The 16,133-nt window shown below is 48.4% G+C and overlaps 1 protein-coding gene across 9 annotated transcripts in view; it reads right to left on the minus strand.

The window, feature by feature from the left end:
• CTIF (cap binding complex dependent translation initiation factor) overlaps window positions 1–15,236 on the minus strand; it is a 321,855-nt gene extending 306,619 nt beyond the window's left edge. For 7 of the 9 annotated variants that reach the window (XR_002093006.2, XR_002093005.2, XM_006259046.4 and 4 more), the window contains exon 1: window positions 15,056–15,236. The gene's annotated coding sequence lies outside the window, so the exon portion shown is untranslated. The remainder of the gene's footprint in view (window positions 1–15,055) is intronic. The other 2 variants (XM_019496002.2, XM_019496000.2) reach the window with 1 other exon arrangement.
• Between the last annotated feature and the right edge of the window lie 897 nt (window positions 15,237–16,133).

Here is a 16,133-nt window from a genome sequence, read left to right on the forward strand (position 1 = left end):
CAAGCAAGGTTCCTCTTCTAAGAGTGCCAGAGTCCTCCAGCAAAACCATGGAAGAAAACGCTTAACTTTACTGATATCTCTAGAGTCAAAATCAAGCAGAAATAGCCTCTATCCACTTCAGAGGCCTCCTCCCCCTTTTCTTTATTCCAAAGTCTCTTTATATCTACTGAAGAGTGGGAGGCCAAGTCAAACTCAGTTTTCAGTACACATCCTTTGTATTTCACTTGATGAAGCTGCAATCGTACACAGCCCAAGGCACAGCATTCAAAGGAAAGGCCCAAATCTCATCCAATGCTCTCCCCACTAACAGTAAAAAAAAGAAAAAGTAAAGTTATGAAATTACCTCCTTCAAAATGCAGAGCAGAAGAGCAGGAGTTTGGACACTACAATATCTACAGAGCACAACCTTAGAGCTTGTGTCAATCCAGCAACTCCAAAGCTGATGACTTCAAAATAAAACCATAACAGCTAGGAAGCTGCCCATCATCCCGACCAGCGACGTCTCCCTGTTTCCTTATACCCGCTGATCTGTTGTCTCCCATCATGTCCTTCAGTTGTAAGCGTTTTGGGGCAGAAACTCTTTCTTTTCTGTGCCTGTACAGCAACCCTGGTGATTCTGGTCCAGGACGGGGACTCCTATGTTTTACTGCTATACAATTATGCTCCTCTGAAGATATGTGCAAGAAATCCTAGTGATACATCAAAAACACTGTCAATGTTAAAAAAAAAAATCCACATGTATCTGAATTAATGTTAAACCCGAGGTTGGCTTAACACCTCAAAATGATAGAGCTGACTGATCTTGGGGGAAAAAGTTAATTTATTCTGATAGCACCTGGAGGCTAGCAAAGCAACTAAGACATCATTTCTTATTTCTTACATTTTGCCCGCTTAGCTACTTAGTGCACACAGAAGCACTTTGTCTCTCTGGTACAATCAGTTCACTTCAGCCACATGAGTAGATTATTCCTCCTTCCTAAAGCCACAAATGATCAGCTTATGGATCAATAACTTGCATTATTCCCTTTGAAGGGGTTCCTACCAAGTTGAAATCTAATTAATCTTTAAACAGCGGGTCCTAAACCTGCCCAGAGCGCTCCTGCCAGCTTGTGGCTTTACAACTGCATTTTTAAAAAGAGAATGCAATTCTGTACAAATGGACCAGATCAGAAAGGGGAGAAACCACCCTGTTATACAAGAAAAACAGATTGGGCACGAAGCATGTTCAAATGAACAACAAACTGAAGAAAGAGTTTCAATCTGGCCATGGTCCTGCAATAGTTTTCTAATTGTTTCTATAATTACCCACTGGGGAGAAAACCTACTTTTCCTGTAAGTGAATTCATCTCCGCACAGTTACAAACTTCGAGACCGATTTGGATTAAAAAACACATTTCCCAACTTTCCAAAGCAAATCATTAGCAGCAGAATTGCAACTGCTGAAAAAAGTCCAATGAGTTGACTAGCGTGCAAGGACTTCCATAATTGAGCAGCAGTTTGTGTGGGACAAAAAAGGTATCCCCAAAAGCATCACACATTCATATATAACCACACAGCTCTCAGCTGAAGTGCTGCAACATTACCAGCATGACAGTCAGCCCAGCTGCCCCCGGCTTTAACTCAGAGAAGGATTCAATTAAATGGTTGTCTCCAAGTGGATGAAACAATAGTTATCAATACAATTACTGCTGAACCCTTATGGCTCTCCCCAAGTGAATACTGACTTTAGTGACACTAGGATTTCACCCTTGCTTCTACTAAGAGTGAAAATCCAACCTTCATAACCCACGTCAAATATACATTTCTTTTACAGGAGTCCAAGAGAGCAGCAGCACTGACCGAAGTTCCCGTTTCTTTTCCTCTCTCCTGTAAACAAAGGTGGGATGTAGCATTGCAGACCAGGCAGACATTTCAACAAGATCATCCTGCAGTCTGTCTCACTGTTTTGTTATGGTCAAAAAATTAATAGTCCATGAACCTTCCCAGCTTAGCTGGAGTTAGTTCCTGGTAAGTCAAGGTCCACCCCCAGCCCCCCTCTCTCCAGGCATGAAAGCAAAATACAAGAGCACCAGTCTCCTGCAAGTCCAAAAAAGGCTCCCCTCTTCGGAGGAAAATAGCGTAATGGCTAAAACACGAGGAGGAAGAAACCACAAAGCGGTGCTCCCGAACCTTCTGCATTTGTGGGAGTTCAGTTAACCCACAGAGAAGCAAGCGTTCAGAGCAAAGGCCAGGGGACAGGATTTAAATGATGCAGGGAACATTCACCCTGGGCCAACCACCCACATCATTTGCTCTGCTTCTTGGCTAGGCTCACAGCCCACGCTGAGCTCTGAGCTGGGACAGCTACCAGCTTAAAGCTAGCTCAGTGATGTCTGCACCACAGCAGTGACTGCAGCACGCACGTCCCATTAGGAGCTCAAGCCCCCACTGGAGGACACGGAGGTGCTCTGGAAAATCGTACCTGTGCCTTTCAGATGCTCAGCCTCAGCCATCCCAAGCTGGGCTGGCTGCAGGCAAAAGTCAAGCCTCCTCCCCCCTTATTTAGTACCCTTAACATCATCAGCAACAGCACGGCCAACACGAAGCATGAACAAGAGGCTGGGAAGAAACAGTTAAAAGTGTCTCAGCTGGACACTTGAGGTAAAGATTCCTGGATCAATTCAGAGAGGGGTAGGGCAGTGTTTTCCAAAGAAAGAAAATGTGCAAAGATACCCCAAGAAGGCCTCCTGGTCCTTTTTCAGTGTTGACTCAGGGATTCTCAAATCAGACCTTCCTGGTCCTTATGAAAGGGAAAAGAGCAGCATAAGATGCTCCAAAAAGATATTTTAAAAATCCCTAAGGATCAACTTTCAATCCCTTTTTAAAGAGCTATGGCAGGGGTGGACAAGATGTGGCCCGTGGGCTGAATGTGGCCCGCCAGGCCATTCTATCTGGCCCGCAGGGCCCCTAAAAAATTTAGAAAATTAACACTTATTTGCCCCTTGCTGCCTGTCATGCGGCCCTTGATGGCTTGCCAAAACTCAATAAGCGGCCTTCTGCCCAAAATAATTGCCCGCCCCTGAGCTATGGGCTCACTAAATACTTGGAAACGACCATGAACCGTATCATAAGTCCAATAGGGGAAAAATATCTTCCTCTGGCTACACCAACCCCCCCCACCACAATGGATGAATGGAGAGGGAGTGAAGGTGTACGAACCCAAATCTACTAGTTCTCATCCACTTCCACAGCCCCATTGCAATAGCAAAATCTTTCCCATAGGAACGACAGAGCCAGGAGTCAGGAGATCTGTGATCTGTTCTTGGTTCTGCCACTGCTCTGCTGCACTATCTTGATGCATCACTTTGCATCCATGCCTCAGTTTCCCAACATGCAAAATGGGCATAATGTCTCCTTCCTCAGTACCATGCTTTAGGCCTCCACATACCGAGAGGAGCTCTTCCCTATTTGCTCTGATCATCATTATCAAAAGGTCACAAGTGGCATATCTGCTGCATAGACTGCAAATTCAGTGCAAAGGCAACTCTGTTTTCAGTTTGTTCACCTGCCTGCACTGACTGCTGCCTACTTCTTGGCAAAGGAACAGCCCCAAATATGACACTTACTAAGACAATAGTCTGGCTTTGAAACCACCTGCCTCCTCCTGGGGGCTTGCATGTGCAGGTATTAATATGCTGAAGGTGCACATACGGGCCCTGAAATTTAGCACCTCCCCAAAGAAGCAACTGCAGAATCCATCCCCCTCCGTAAATCAGGCACGTGCAATTATCAATCAAGGGCATGCTGAGGCAGTAGCCACACCGGTGCTTTTGCCAAGTGGCCAAGATCTCAATGAAAACATGCTAAACAAAGCAGGCTCTGCAGGCTCCCCGGGTGTTTTCCAGTACAAATATGCTTTTGAAGTTTCCAAGCAGTTCCCAGTCACATTGAACGGATGTCGGACTGCATGCACTGCGCTACGCACCTTCTGCTTTTGCAAAGGGACCGTGCACTCCTGTAGCTACACTTCACTTTTCGGGACTAGGCGTACAGCAGAAGCCAAAATCGCCAGCATAGGCAAGGCTAAAGAGACAGGGTGAGGGAAGGAATCAGGAAGGTGAACACATTTCAGTTGTATGCTATGTATGTCTGCTGTTCTTCTCTTCATAATCATGACTTCAGAGCCAAGACTCGTGGGTTGTAGCCCCGTTCTGCCAAGGCCATGCCAAGACACTGCAGACAAGGCCATTCAACGTATGTGCCCTTGGTTTTCCCATCTGTTCAGTGAGAAGACAACACTGACCTCGCGGTGGTGAGGCTGAGGTATCGACTGTGGTCCTTGGATGAAATGCTGCCTGGACCATGGTAGGTATTACTAAGACTCCAGCAAAACAGATTTTGATTCAATCTTAGGAAAATTTCCAGCTGGAATGGCAGGACAATGGAAAAGCCACCCAGCAACACGGTGGCATCTCCTTCACTGGAGGTTTCCTAGCGGCTGGAGACACAGCTGTCTGGTATGGTTTAGAAATCCTGCATCTGTGCAGGGGTCAACTGGATGAGCCTTGAGAATCCAACCCAATGATTCAATGAAAATACTTCATAACTTACTCATTTCTCCGCTTCTCTCTAGACATCCACACAGTCTCATCAGAGATTCAAGTCAGAGCAGCAAAGTTTCACTGCATCTCCCCTAGCTTTTCCTCCTGTCCAGGAACCCCAGCTGGTTGAATTTCCCACTGATTCTCTACAGCAGTGATTCTCAGCCAGGGTGCCATGGTACCCTGGGGTGCCTTTAGGGTGGCCATCATAGAGGACAGAGACCAGTTGTCCTCTGTCCTCTACTGATATGAAACCTGACATCTTTATGTCCTCTTGAAGAGAAAAAATAGAAGACATAAAGGCACCAAGTTTCGTATTGATAGAGGACAGGGTAGCAGAAAACTGGAATGCCCTCTTGTGATCCTTTCCAGGGTGCAAGAAGGTGCCACCCAATGTTAACACTGTTAGGTATGCAAACATGACTCACAAGAGAAACCCAAAGATTTCAATAGAAACCCATAGTTATAGCCTTTCTGGGTTCTTGCAACAGAAAAACTGCTCTATTTTTCCGTCATTAAAAAAGAGTGAAAACTAAGTGTTGGGATTTTCCAAAGGATGCCTCAAGTCTATGCATGGATGCCTTGAGTCTAAAAAGGATGAAAACCACTGCTCTACAGCGATTGCTGCATAAGCAACTTATCATTTAGTGGAAAGGGGAGACTAAGAGAGGTAAATGTGGGGCTTCCCCTTTGACATGCACCAATCCCAGTTCAATGCAATGAGAAGCCAGAGGCTTGAGTATGCCTAGAGAAAGGACTCCTGTATCACCAGATAGGTCTACCTATGGGAGACACCAGGTGAGATCCTCAAAGAACATGGCCTACAGAGGAAAGCCAACTGGATCCAAAACACGCTGAGTGTTAACATTAAGACTAAGTCAGATCCTATCATCCACATTAGTTTGAACTCATCCTCCAAAGCATAGCCAGATGTATGCACTTGCCTTTCTCATGTAGTTTTCTAAGCAACATAAAACCACTTTTCTGGTAATGTGAATGAGAGACTTTAGTTATGCTCACAAGACCTAACAATACTGCGTACTTCTACATGGACTTCCATCAAAGCACCACAAGCCCTTTATTAATTATGCATGAGCCTCAGCACCATTGCATGTTATGTAAGAACGCTTCCACCCGTGAAACAAAGGAAAGCAGCACTGAACAACAATACCGAACAGGTTAAAGACACCATCAGCTTGGGAAGGCGATGTTTCTGCCCAAAAGGCGGCTTACCTACCTACCACAGTTGCAAGCAACACCCAGGATTAATCTGGAAGAAAGAAGTTAAGAAAAAATCATCTTTCTTCTTCCAAGGTGTTTATGCTCCACACAAAATAAGTTTGCTGTTTTCTCCTCTATAGCCAGTTTTTCCTTACTAGAAAAATGCGTGAACAAGGGAGATGCAACCCTCCGAAGAATTTATTTTAAAAAAGTATTTGGGACATGCCAACTAAAAGAGAATCAGAGTGTTTTAAATGAGTCAATTTAAGGGGGAAACAATAAAAATAATCCCTTTATGTAGAAAAACCGCCTATTCCACAGAGACTGCAGGAGGAGTTTATGGGGGTAATTTTATTCTAGAAGCAGCAGGATCCTAGGTTAAACACCTTCAAGCCCTACACTTGAGGGTAACTATCACAATCAACCCAGACCTCAGGTTTACATCTCCTCTAAATGACACCACCATGCCAACCCCACAGCCAGGGCAATACAGTTTAAAGTCTGCCAAAGCTTGAAAAAGGATATGCATTTATTCACTGACTTTTAAAAGAAGCTGTTTCTCTCAGCACTTCCTGCAGAATTACAGCTTTCCTGCTTCATAAGCTTGGTTTCTAGCTTTTATGTTCGAGGAAGGAAGGAAGAAAGAAAGGAAGGAAGGAGAATCATCAGTAAAAAAAGTTGAGAACATGAAAGACCCACATAATTTTAACTGACGGTTGACTCTGAAACCTAATGATGTGAGGTGAAGGACAACACTGCAAGTGGCAATCATTTTAACAGAACTGCTCCAAGAATACCCTGCTGCACCCAGACTATTCAGAAACCATCAGCTTTACTTTATATGAGATCCAGCTGGCCACAGAATACGTGCGACCTGCCGACAGCTCTCTCGAGCACATGGGACATGACATTGAGAGTTTGGAAAGTTTCCTGATGCTCCATAGTTTGAGAGCAAAAGTGAAACCGCGCACAATCATGCCGATTTTCTGCTCCTCCTTTTTGGGAAGAAAAGGTGTAACCACCGGAGTATATGTTAGAGTTGGATAGCTGGGCTGGAAGGTCTCCCTGGCAGCAGCCAGGAGGCTATGGTATTATTAGCACAGTTAGACACCCTCCCCAAACAAGGAAAATCAGCCCTTTGCTTCCAGAAAGAAGGGCTGGAGAAGGGGCATCAAAATGTGAAGGCTGAGGACAGCACCTGGGGCTGAAGCTCAATAGCAGCCCTACGTCCATGGTCAAGAGAAGACAACCTGGTAAATTTTCAAGCTCCAACCACTGCTTCCAGCATCACATAGGCCAGGTACAAACATTGCACTTTTACCAGTATACATGATCGAAAACCAGTCTACCCCCATAACAGAACAGCAGTTCAGTGCACACAGACTGGTTGAAAAATGACAGAAACCAGTCTAAGATTTGCCCCCTCCAACTAAAGGGTGAATGTGTTTTCTGTTTGCTACCTACCTAAACTACACAGCTTACAAAAAAATGCGTAACTTAGACCGGCTCCCCTTGGGGGTTGTGAATGCCTGTACCTAGCTACAACCCAAACCGCCTTGGCGTTTTACCTAGAAGAGTCTCATCCACTTAATGCCCCAGCTTGACCCTGCTTAGCTTAAAGAGCAACAAGACGGCAATGGATATTTAACTCCTCTGGCAGAGATCTCCCTGCCAGTGCATGACCCACAGGTTGGAGGGTGCAGCTAGTCACAGGTATAGCCTCCGTCTTGCCAGGACCAATTCCTCAGGTCTCTGCTAGTAGAAGAGCACAGGATGGGCTGTGGGCACAGGACACATGAGTTGTACATTGCTTCCAAACTGTGCCCTTGGGCAAGCTACTTCATTCCTCCTGGTCTCAGATGCACATTAGGAAAGCGGAAAGATTGCTACTGGTGTCCATTATGAAGTGCTCTGACCTACTGACAAGCTCTGTGTAGGACCTAGGTATTATTAGTGACACCCAGGAAAGTTCAGCATTAGCAAGATTACACACGCAGCACTTTCTGGTGCGATACCTGGAGGCAGAAGGCTGAATTTTTGCCTCCGTTCTGGCAGTGGGAGGTCTGTGCACATATCCCAGGCCTGGATTTGACCCTGAGCCTGCAGAGTTTTAAATATAAGCTAAAGTGGTAAAGGTTTGTACTTCATCCAAGGGCAACACATTGAGCCTGATCACACCACAGCATCCCAGACCTGGCCCCGGGGGGTACAAAATTCAGCTCTTGCTCCTAGACCTATCCAATAGCCAGAAAAGCCATATCCAGCGAGAAACCTTTACCGTTCTTACAGGGAAAAGCAAAAACGCTCCTTAAGTTTCTGATAAAGTGCTAAAAACATTTTCTTCTCAGAGGCACAAAATCAGAGCCAGGGAGGAAAATGCCCCATAACATCACATGGTGCCCTCACGGGCCAGATTCAGCTACCGCGATGTAGCTACAGTGGCCTGGCCCGCCTCGCGGAGATTTGTACCAGCTGAGATTCTTCAGTTTTAAAAGCAGAAGGCACCGTTCAATACTCAATTATTTATTGCCCCTGTAACAGAATACAAGGACTGGTGAGTGCAGTCCAGCCAAATACATCTTCTACCATTTTCCTTAGCCTCGCTTTCAGTTTTATAATTTTTTTAATACCATATTGTTCCAATGAAGTGGACCAATTTTCTTGCCTCCAAAAAAGCCATAAAATTGATCCTTGATTTATACATGGGGGGCCAACCCGTTGTCAGTACTCTCTGCTGTTATACTTACAGCATTTTTGTACACACGACGCCAAACCAGAAATGCTTCCAGAACAGTTTTTAGTTTACTGTTTTTAGTGCATTCAACCCTTTGGGACCGATCGTTGGTTATTTAGTTTGCCTGTGGGATTGTATAAGGGCAACAGGAAGTCAAGGACTTTAGTTATCGACTTACATTTGGGGAAGGAAAAAGCTGCATTTCCAAAAAAATGAACCTGAAAACGTAAGGTCGATTTATATGGACGGTCAACATGTAATCAGAACAATATAGTAATGCTGTCTTTAACCACAGCGGTTGCAAACCTGCCCTAAAAGAGCAATGGAAAACACTGAACAATTACAAGCAAAATAGCTCTTCCTTAAAAGCCCCCAAACTGTCATGTAGTCTACCTAGAGAAAACCCTGGGTAAACCGGTTATGATGCTGGTGGTTTGATGCAATTCTCCTGTGAGGAAAGGGCTGACCTTGGTGATTCAGTGGAACGAATATGAATTTAATCTCAAGTTAGACCTGTTTAAGTGGACTCTAGGAATCAGTCTGCACAGCAGATACCAGTTCCCAGTAATGTGTCTCCCTTACCCAGCCTAACATACATTGGATTATTTTGCTGTTGGTATCAGTGGGATAAAGCCATCTGCAACAGCAGAGAGGGGAACAGCGGGTACCCAGTGCAGCAAACATTTTTGAACAAGTCATTTCCCTTATACTCCCTGGAGAGCAAAACAGGGAGGAAAAACAAGTTCAGAGAAAGAAGCAGAAAGCAGACAGCCATTCCTGAAAGATGGACTCCGCTCCTCTCCTCATCCAATGCAGCTGTCCAAGGCAAACTCAACCGTGCTGCCTATAACCAACCCTAGATACACACTCTGCCGTGGCTGCTTGCAGAGTCCATAAAGAGGAGTCTTTACATCAAATTATAGACCAAAATCAATTCCCGTGCCTTCTCCAATTTATAGTAATGAAGCATAAAGAGTGCATAAACCTTGACTTAGACTTTTCCAAGGCCTACATAAATTGGGATACAACAGATGTGAAATCTGATTCTAGACATATTCCTTCTTCACGGCTCAACTGCACACGTGCCCACGCGAGCCGTCGGCGGGCAGTTGGAGGGGTTACTTCTCAAGATCACTATAAGCTCACTACTATTCAAAGATTGTGTTGGTTCGTGTGCCAGCCTCTTCGCAGTTGTTGTGAAGGGAACTGAGGGAACACCATGTGCAACAGCTGGGGAACCTCTGCTGACAGCCAGCGGTTCTCACTTTTGGGGAGAGATGCATGTGCCATGTCAAGTTTGTTCTTCCATTGTGCACCCCTGTGATCCTGAGTTAAGGATTAAGAAAGTAGCACTTTGTCTCCCTCCATCCATATTTCTTCTTTCCCCTTTTTCTGATTTCCCATTCCTCCCTCTAGCCATTTGCTGTGTGCATCCCAGCTTGAGAAACGCTTCCCTAGGCTACCAACTTGGAGCCAAGTCACTCCACTTGCACGAAACTCAGCACAGGGATCAAGGTTTCTTTGGCCTCCTTATTCCTCAGTAACCCAGGAGTCAGGTCAACCCCAGGTACGGGATAAAGTAGCCAAAGGGCACCTTAACTTGTGTCCCAGATGCAAAAGCCCCTAACAACAGACATGCAAGGAAATTGCAGCCGTGTCCCTTACGTCAGGAACGTGCCCCGCGCTGGGAGTCCCCGGGGGTTGCACAGGAGTGGCTGTGCCAGGGATGAGCTGCCTGGGGAACTCCCCTGGGCCATTACAACAGTCTTGCAAACCCAACAGAGCCAGCACAACGGGCCAGAGGAGAGGATGTCACATCCTTCCCCTTTCTTTTCTCTGCCTAGGAAGGAATAAAAACAATTTCCCAAGGGTTTTCTCACAAGATGGTGGGCACACTGCTTACACACCACTGGGCAGGAAGGGTTTGAAAAAGCCTGTTTAATCGCAGCTCCTGCTTTGCTCCAGACTCTCTTCTCTAGGATGCTCCCCGACAAGCAGCAGCCCTTGCACTCTCCTTGGAGGATCTCCAGGCGCTTTCCATCTGCCGTGCTTCACAATAGCCCCGAGCGGTAGGCTCAGTTTTAAATATGAGGCACAGGACGGTGAAGGCCAGCACTTTGCAGACAGCCCTCCTTATGTTGAATATCCAAATTGAAATCCCCTGGGCCTGGTTTTCAGAGGCCCCTCTTCCCCATGGCCACCCTCCAGCTGGGTGCTCAACACTTCCCAGGCCAGGACAAAAAAACTAGAGGCCACTTTAGACCTAAACTTTCTAAGGGACATACTCCTGACTCCTATCCCCCGGCCTCCCCCTAGATAACATTCCTATGATGCAAATCACAAGCAGCTCCCTCCAGACTGTAACGCTAACCCGGGAGAGGGACGACAACAACCACACGCTAGAGACGCTGCATGAGAAAATGCAATTCTCTGCAGAGGACCATTAATCCTGCCCTGCAGTGGCACGCTCTCACCGAACAAGCATCCCTGTACTTCTCTACTGTCTTCTAATCACAGTCCTGTGCACGAGTCCCACAGAGCTCGTTGAGAGCCGGTCATAAAACGTTCAGCCCTTTGCCACGGCTCTCCCAAGCAACGTGGCCTAATCCCATCCCCCTGAAGTCGAGGGCGATGCTCCCAAGGGAGAGCAGATGACGTTTTTCAGTGCTTAACGGAGACCTCGACTTCCTCCCCGAATGATGTTTATCCAAAACCCTATTCAGCTGCCGCTTGTGCCACAAGGCTTTACCATGCACAATACAGACATGCTTTTATTGTGCTGGAAATGCTGTGCCAACGTTGGACTGAACCCTGATTCTGGCCTCAATAGCTCCTGGGTTTATCCCTCGCCTTCCTGTTGCTTTCAGGTCAGTGGTTGGATTCCCCTAAAGACCGGACTCCTGCTTCTAAATTTTAAAAAAAAATCAATCATGTTATTAATGCAAAATTCCTCTGTTCATGAAATAACTGGAGGAAACTTCTGGAACTAGAGCTGGCAACCTATGGCCCAGGGAGGGATGGTGCCAATTTAACAGGGCCATGTTAAAGCGGCAGCTTAAAGCCTCCTGCTCTGGGCCCTCGACTCTGAATTTGCTGCTTCGCATTGGCGCAGTAGCATAACTAGGGCAGGACAAGCGGGGCACCTACCCTGGGCCAACTTCGAGGGGGCACCAAAACTGCCCAACCCCAGGAGCCTGTGCTGGGCAGTGCATGGAGCTATAGCAGGGATGCTGCGGTTGAAGGGAAGACTCGCTGCTGACCAGTTGCCCCAGCCCTGCGTCTAGTTGGTTGTCCCCAGTGGTTTTCCCTGGTGCCCTGTTCACATTCCCCGTCCACCCCCCAATACTCTGTTGGGCACAGAGCTGTGCCCCCGTGGGGATGTCTCAGGGAAGGGCTCCGTTCAGCAAAGCCCCTCCTCGCCATACAGTGTGGAGCAAACGGCTGCATGGTTTCTATGGCTGGGTGGTACAGGGCTACTTTACCTGCTATAGCAAAGACTCCTAGGGGTGGCAACAGGGGTGCTGCAGTGTCCCCTGCTGAGCCATTGTGCCCTCCAGTTGCCAGCATCCTGCCCAGGGTGCTGCAGGGGCTCATTGGCATTGCATTGGCATTCACCAAGGTTTTTGGTAGCATCCAGTAAGCACAGGGGAGCACAGAGTAGGGAAGGCATCAGAGCTACAGGGGAGCAGCCATGGGGCTGAGGGACTGGCAAGCCTTGGTTGCATCTGGGTCACAAATGCCCAGATCGCTACCCTAAAAGCTTTCCAACCCCTGCTCTAGAAGTTGAGCCAGGCAGCCACAAATTCAGCTTCCAAACACTTGAATAATAATTACAAAACCAGGGTGGAAATCAAAGCAAAATGATTGAGGGGTTTTGATCTGGTTTTGTGGGGGCAGAAAGCCCAGCTCCACCTTCCTCGTCTTTGTGTCCAGCTTCAGAAGACAAGTGGAGGTGGATGGAAAGCAAGGAGCAAACTCGAGCACTATTGCCTTGTGGTTAATTATGAATTAGGAGACCTCCATTCTGCAATGTGACCTTTGGACAAATCCTTTCAGCTCACAGTGACGGTCTCCCCACTACATAAGAACATGCTCCAAGATCTCCAAATGAAAGACCCTGCAGGAGGGCAAACCCCTGCCCTGACGGGGCTTTTGTTCTCATTCGAGGTGCACGTTATGGGAACAAAAGGAAAGGTGTTCTGGCTGGTAAGGCCTGGGGGGGACCGGGGTGTTATCTTAAAGTCTGGGCTCAGCTGTGCCTCCTCTCCCTTGCCTGTATAATGGGGAGAATGCTTACGTGGGGGCAAGAAGAGCCGGGGGGAAGGATGGGAGGAGCAGGGTGTTAATACAAATTAGTCTCTCCTGAATCATATTCTTCCTTCAATATGGACCCTATCTCCATCCAACAGCTTGAGAAAGCCCTCGGGTCTGGAGCAAGCACAACACATCTTCCATCAGCATCCTCCCAGACAGAGCAAACCTTCTGCCTCCCGCCACCCCCCCTCAACCCTGACAACAATGCAGCGGGGAAAGCCAGGTCTGGCTCCCGACAGGTTAAATCTGCTCATCCTCAATGCAGACAGTGATGGCTGAGGAGGAGACAGGCACGGGCACGGAGACTCAGAGCCCAATGCAAGCCGCCCCCCTCACCTGGCTGCTTTGTCACCCATGTGCAGCTCTTCGGCGGTGGGGGGCAGCAGCATTGTCCTCGCAGCCTCTGTGCTCAGAGCCCTTTATTCCTCCCCTGCTTAGGGGAGGTTGAAGCCGTCAGGGCTAGCTCACCTCTGCAGGCCGGCTGGACAGGGCACAATCCAATCCGCGAGAGGTGGCAGAGCCCTGCAAGCAGACAGGAACCGCACCCAGATCTCTCCAGAGCCAACTCGGGCTATAAGGCGGCAGCAACATCACTGCAGGGCGGCCACAGCTCCGCCAGCCAGACGCAGCTTGCAAGAGCCACTCAGTTAAGGCAGCCCCTGACAACCAGGAGCTCCCCTGGGTTTTGCTCTCTGCTCATTCAGATTATCCCAGACAAGGCCGGGGAGATGGCAGGGGGGCAGAACACAGCACAGGGGATGTTTCTACAGTCAGGGTAGGAAGAGGTTAAAAAATATAATCGAGGCGGATTCAAATCCAAACCCGGCATTTCACCGTATTGGAACAGCGAGGCGCAGGCTGAGAATACAGGTAATTCGGACAAGGACCTCTCCATAAATCACAACTGCAACCCACTCCAGGTAAACTGCTCTCCAATCTGTACACACGCACACAATCAGCACACAGCTATCGAATAGCCCAAGATCTCCATAAAGATTAGCACCCTTGTCTATGCGCACACCAATAGGCTGGCACTGCCAGCCTAATGGGAATAGCAGGGTCTTAATTAAGTGGAGCAAAACGCACAGCTATACAGTACCAGCCCTTTAAATCCAAGCAACCAAAAAAAAAAAATCTGTGTAAAGCAGTGATGTTCAGTGGAAGCTAAAAGGATTACAGCATCTCCCACCAATTAATCCTGTATCATCAGGAGAGGGGAATAAAGACCCCAGGATGCATCAATCAGATGGGGGGTGGAAAAATGCCACACGCATCAGACATGTTTCTGGAACAAACAGGGATAATAGGAAATAGAGCGGCGCTCGGGAACAATTCCTCCCCACTGCCTGTCCAGGATCCACGACAGAGACGGGGGAGGGACCATCTCATTATTTATATGAATTTTCTTTTAATGAAGCTGTGAGCAGGAACAATCCAGCTGTGCTGGGGCACCCCGGAGTTGGTGCCCCCGACCTGCCTCGCTGGTCCAGGAGATTATATTGGGATGATGCAATGAAAGCAAAAAATAAATTAATTAAATTAAAAAAAAAAAATCAGATGAGAAGGATAGATGTCAAAAGGCCCAATTTGCAATTCATGCTACCACCCCTCCCCACCGCTGGCGAGGGGGTTCCCCATGGCAGGGAGGGGGCACGGGGAGCGTAGCCTAGACAACATGCCATCCTCACAAGGCCATGCAAGACCAACCCCAGCAGCACATGGGGGAGGATAAAAATGAAAGCAAATGAAAACAGCTCTGGCCTATGGAGAGGCAGGGAAACAGGATCCTGAATAATCGCAGGCCACTCAGATGCCCTGTGGATTTGTAGCTCTGGGGGTGGAAAAATAACCCAGCTGCCAAAGCTTGCAAGCTGGACAGCGGGACTGCAACTCAATGCAGCAAAAGGCGGTTTCAAAACAAAGGGACACACACGCACAGCACATGACAGCGACACCAGGACACAGCCCGCCCGCTGCCCTGTCCTCGCCGGCTTGCCCTCTTGCGGGAGAAACAGCTTGCCTGGCACAATGTGGACCGGCAAAGCGAGGCAAGCTCTTCCCCTTCCAGCCAGCGGGTCACAGCAGGGCTCCTGTTCCTGCAGGGCTGTGGCTAGCGCTCTGCAGACACAACACAGCACAACACAACCACACAGAAGTGCAAAGGGATGCAAAAAAAATAAATCCCCACCCCAGCCCAAAGACTCACCTTGCTTCCCTGGCTGAGGGTCCCAGGCCGGGGAGCAGGGGGGTCTGGCAGAGGGGTCCTGATGTCAGACTCCTGCTGGGGCGTGCATGAGTCCTGGCTGGCTGGGGGGGTCCTGCCCAGTGCCCAGGAGCAGACACCCACCCCGGCTCTGACACAAGCACAGGGAATGCAGGAATGTGACGTCCCAGCTCCTCCCAGCCAGCCACGTGCACAGACTGGGAAAGAAAGGGACACGCTGAGCATGCTGGGAGAGGTAGTCTTGTGCAGGGGAGAGTGGCCCTGTGCAGAAGAGGGGAGCCTGGGGGGGTCCGTCCCAGGGAGGCTGAGGTTGGGTGCTAGGGGAAATTTACTGGGCAAGCACTGGAGCAGATGCCAGCCTCCACCAAGGAGGGGCTGGGGTGCTGCAGTGCGACAAACCCAAACCTATTTTCCCCTTCCTATTGCCAAGAAAGCACTGGAGACAAGGGGACGCCTGGAAAAGCCTTGCTTCAAACACAGGAACCTTGTGGCAAAAGACCTAATCTCTCATTGTTTGTAAAGCACCCGAGCAAATGTCATGTTAAGTAATTTCCAGTTGTATTGTAACACGGTCAGTGATTAGGGCTCCGCTGTGTCGGGCAACACGTGCACACACACGCACACGCGTCTCATAAATCAGCAGACTGCGAGCAGTGCTGGCTTTTGAGGTTTCTGTTATAAAAAAAGTGCCTGACTCCTTGGGACTGGGGAAGTCTTCAGGAGCTATTAGCAGCACGCACTCTGCTAAGATTTGCCATCCGATAATTATAATACAGAACATAAGCGCTCGCACGGCCCTGCACACAACCACCGCAGCACAAACATTAAGTGACTTGGCCAAGGTCATGCGGGATGTCAGTGGCAGAGTGAAGTCAGTGTGTGCCCCTCTCTTCCTGGCCGGGGAGCAGGGGGGGTCTGACGGACTTCGTGGGGTCCATCTTGCATCAAGTACAGCCCAGCCTGATCCAGCGATTCTGGGGGCTGCTGCAAGTGCCTCTGCACAAGTCTCCTAATGCCCACAAAGCAGCTGCTGCAACCTGAGGTTATCAGCTGACCGGGA

The sequence above is a fragment of the Alligator mississippiensis genome, chromosome 3 (genome assembly GCF_030867095.1).
Source record: "Alligator mississippiensis isolate rAllMis1 chromosome 3, rAllMis1, whole genome shotgun sequence".
Lineage (NCBI taxonomy): Eukaryota > Metazoa > Chordata > Crocodylia > Alligatoridae > Alligator > Alligator mississippiensis.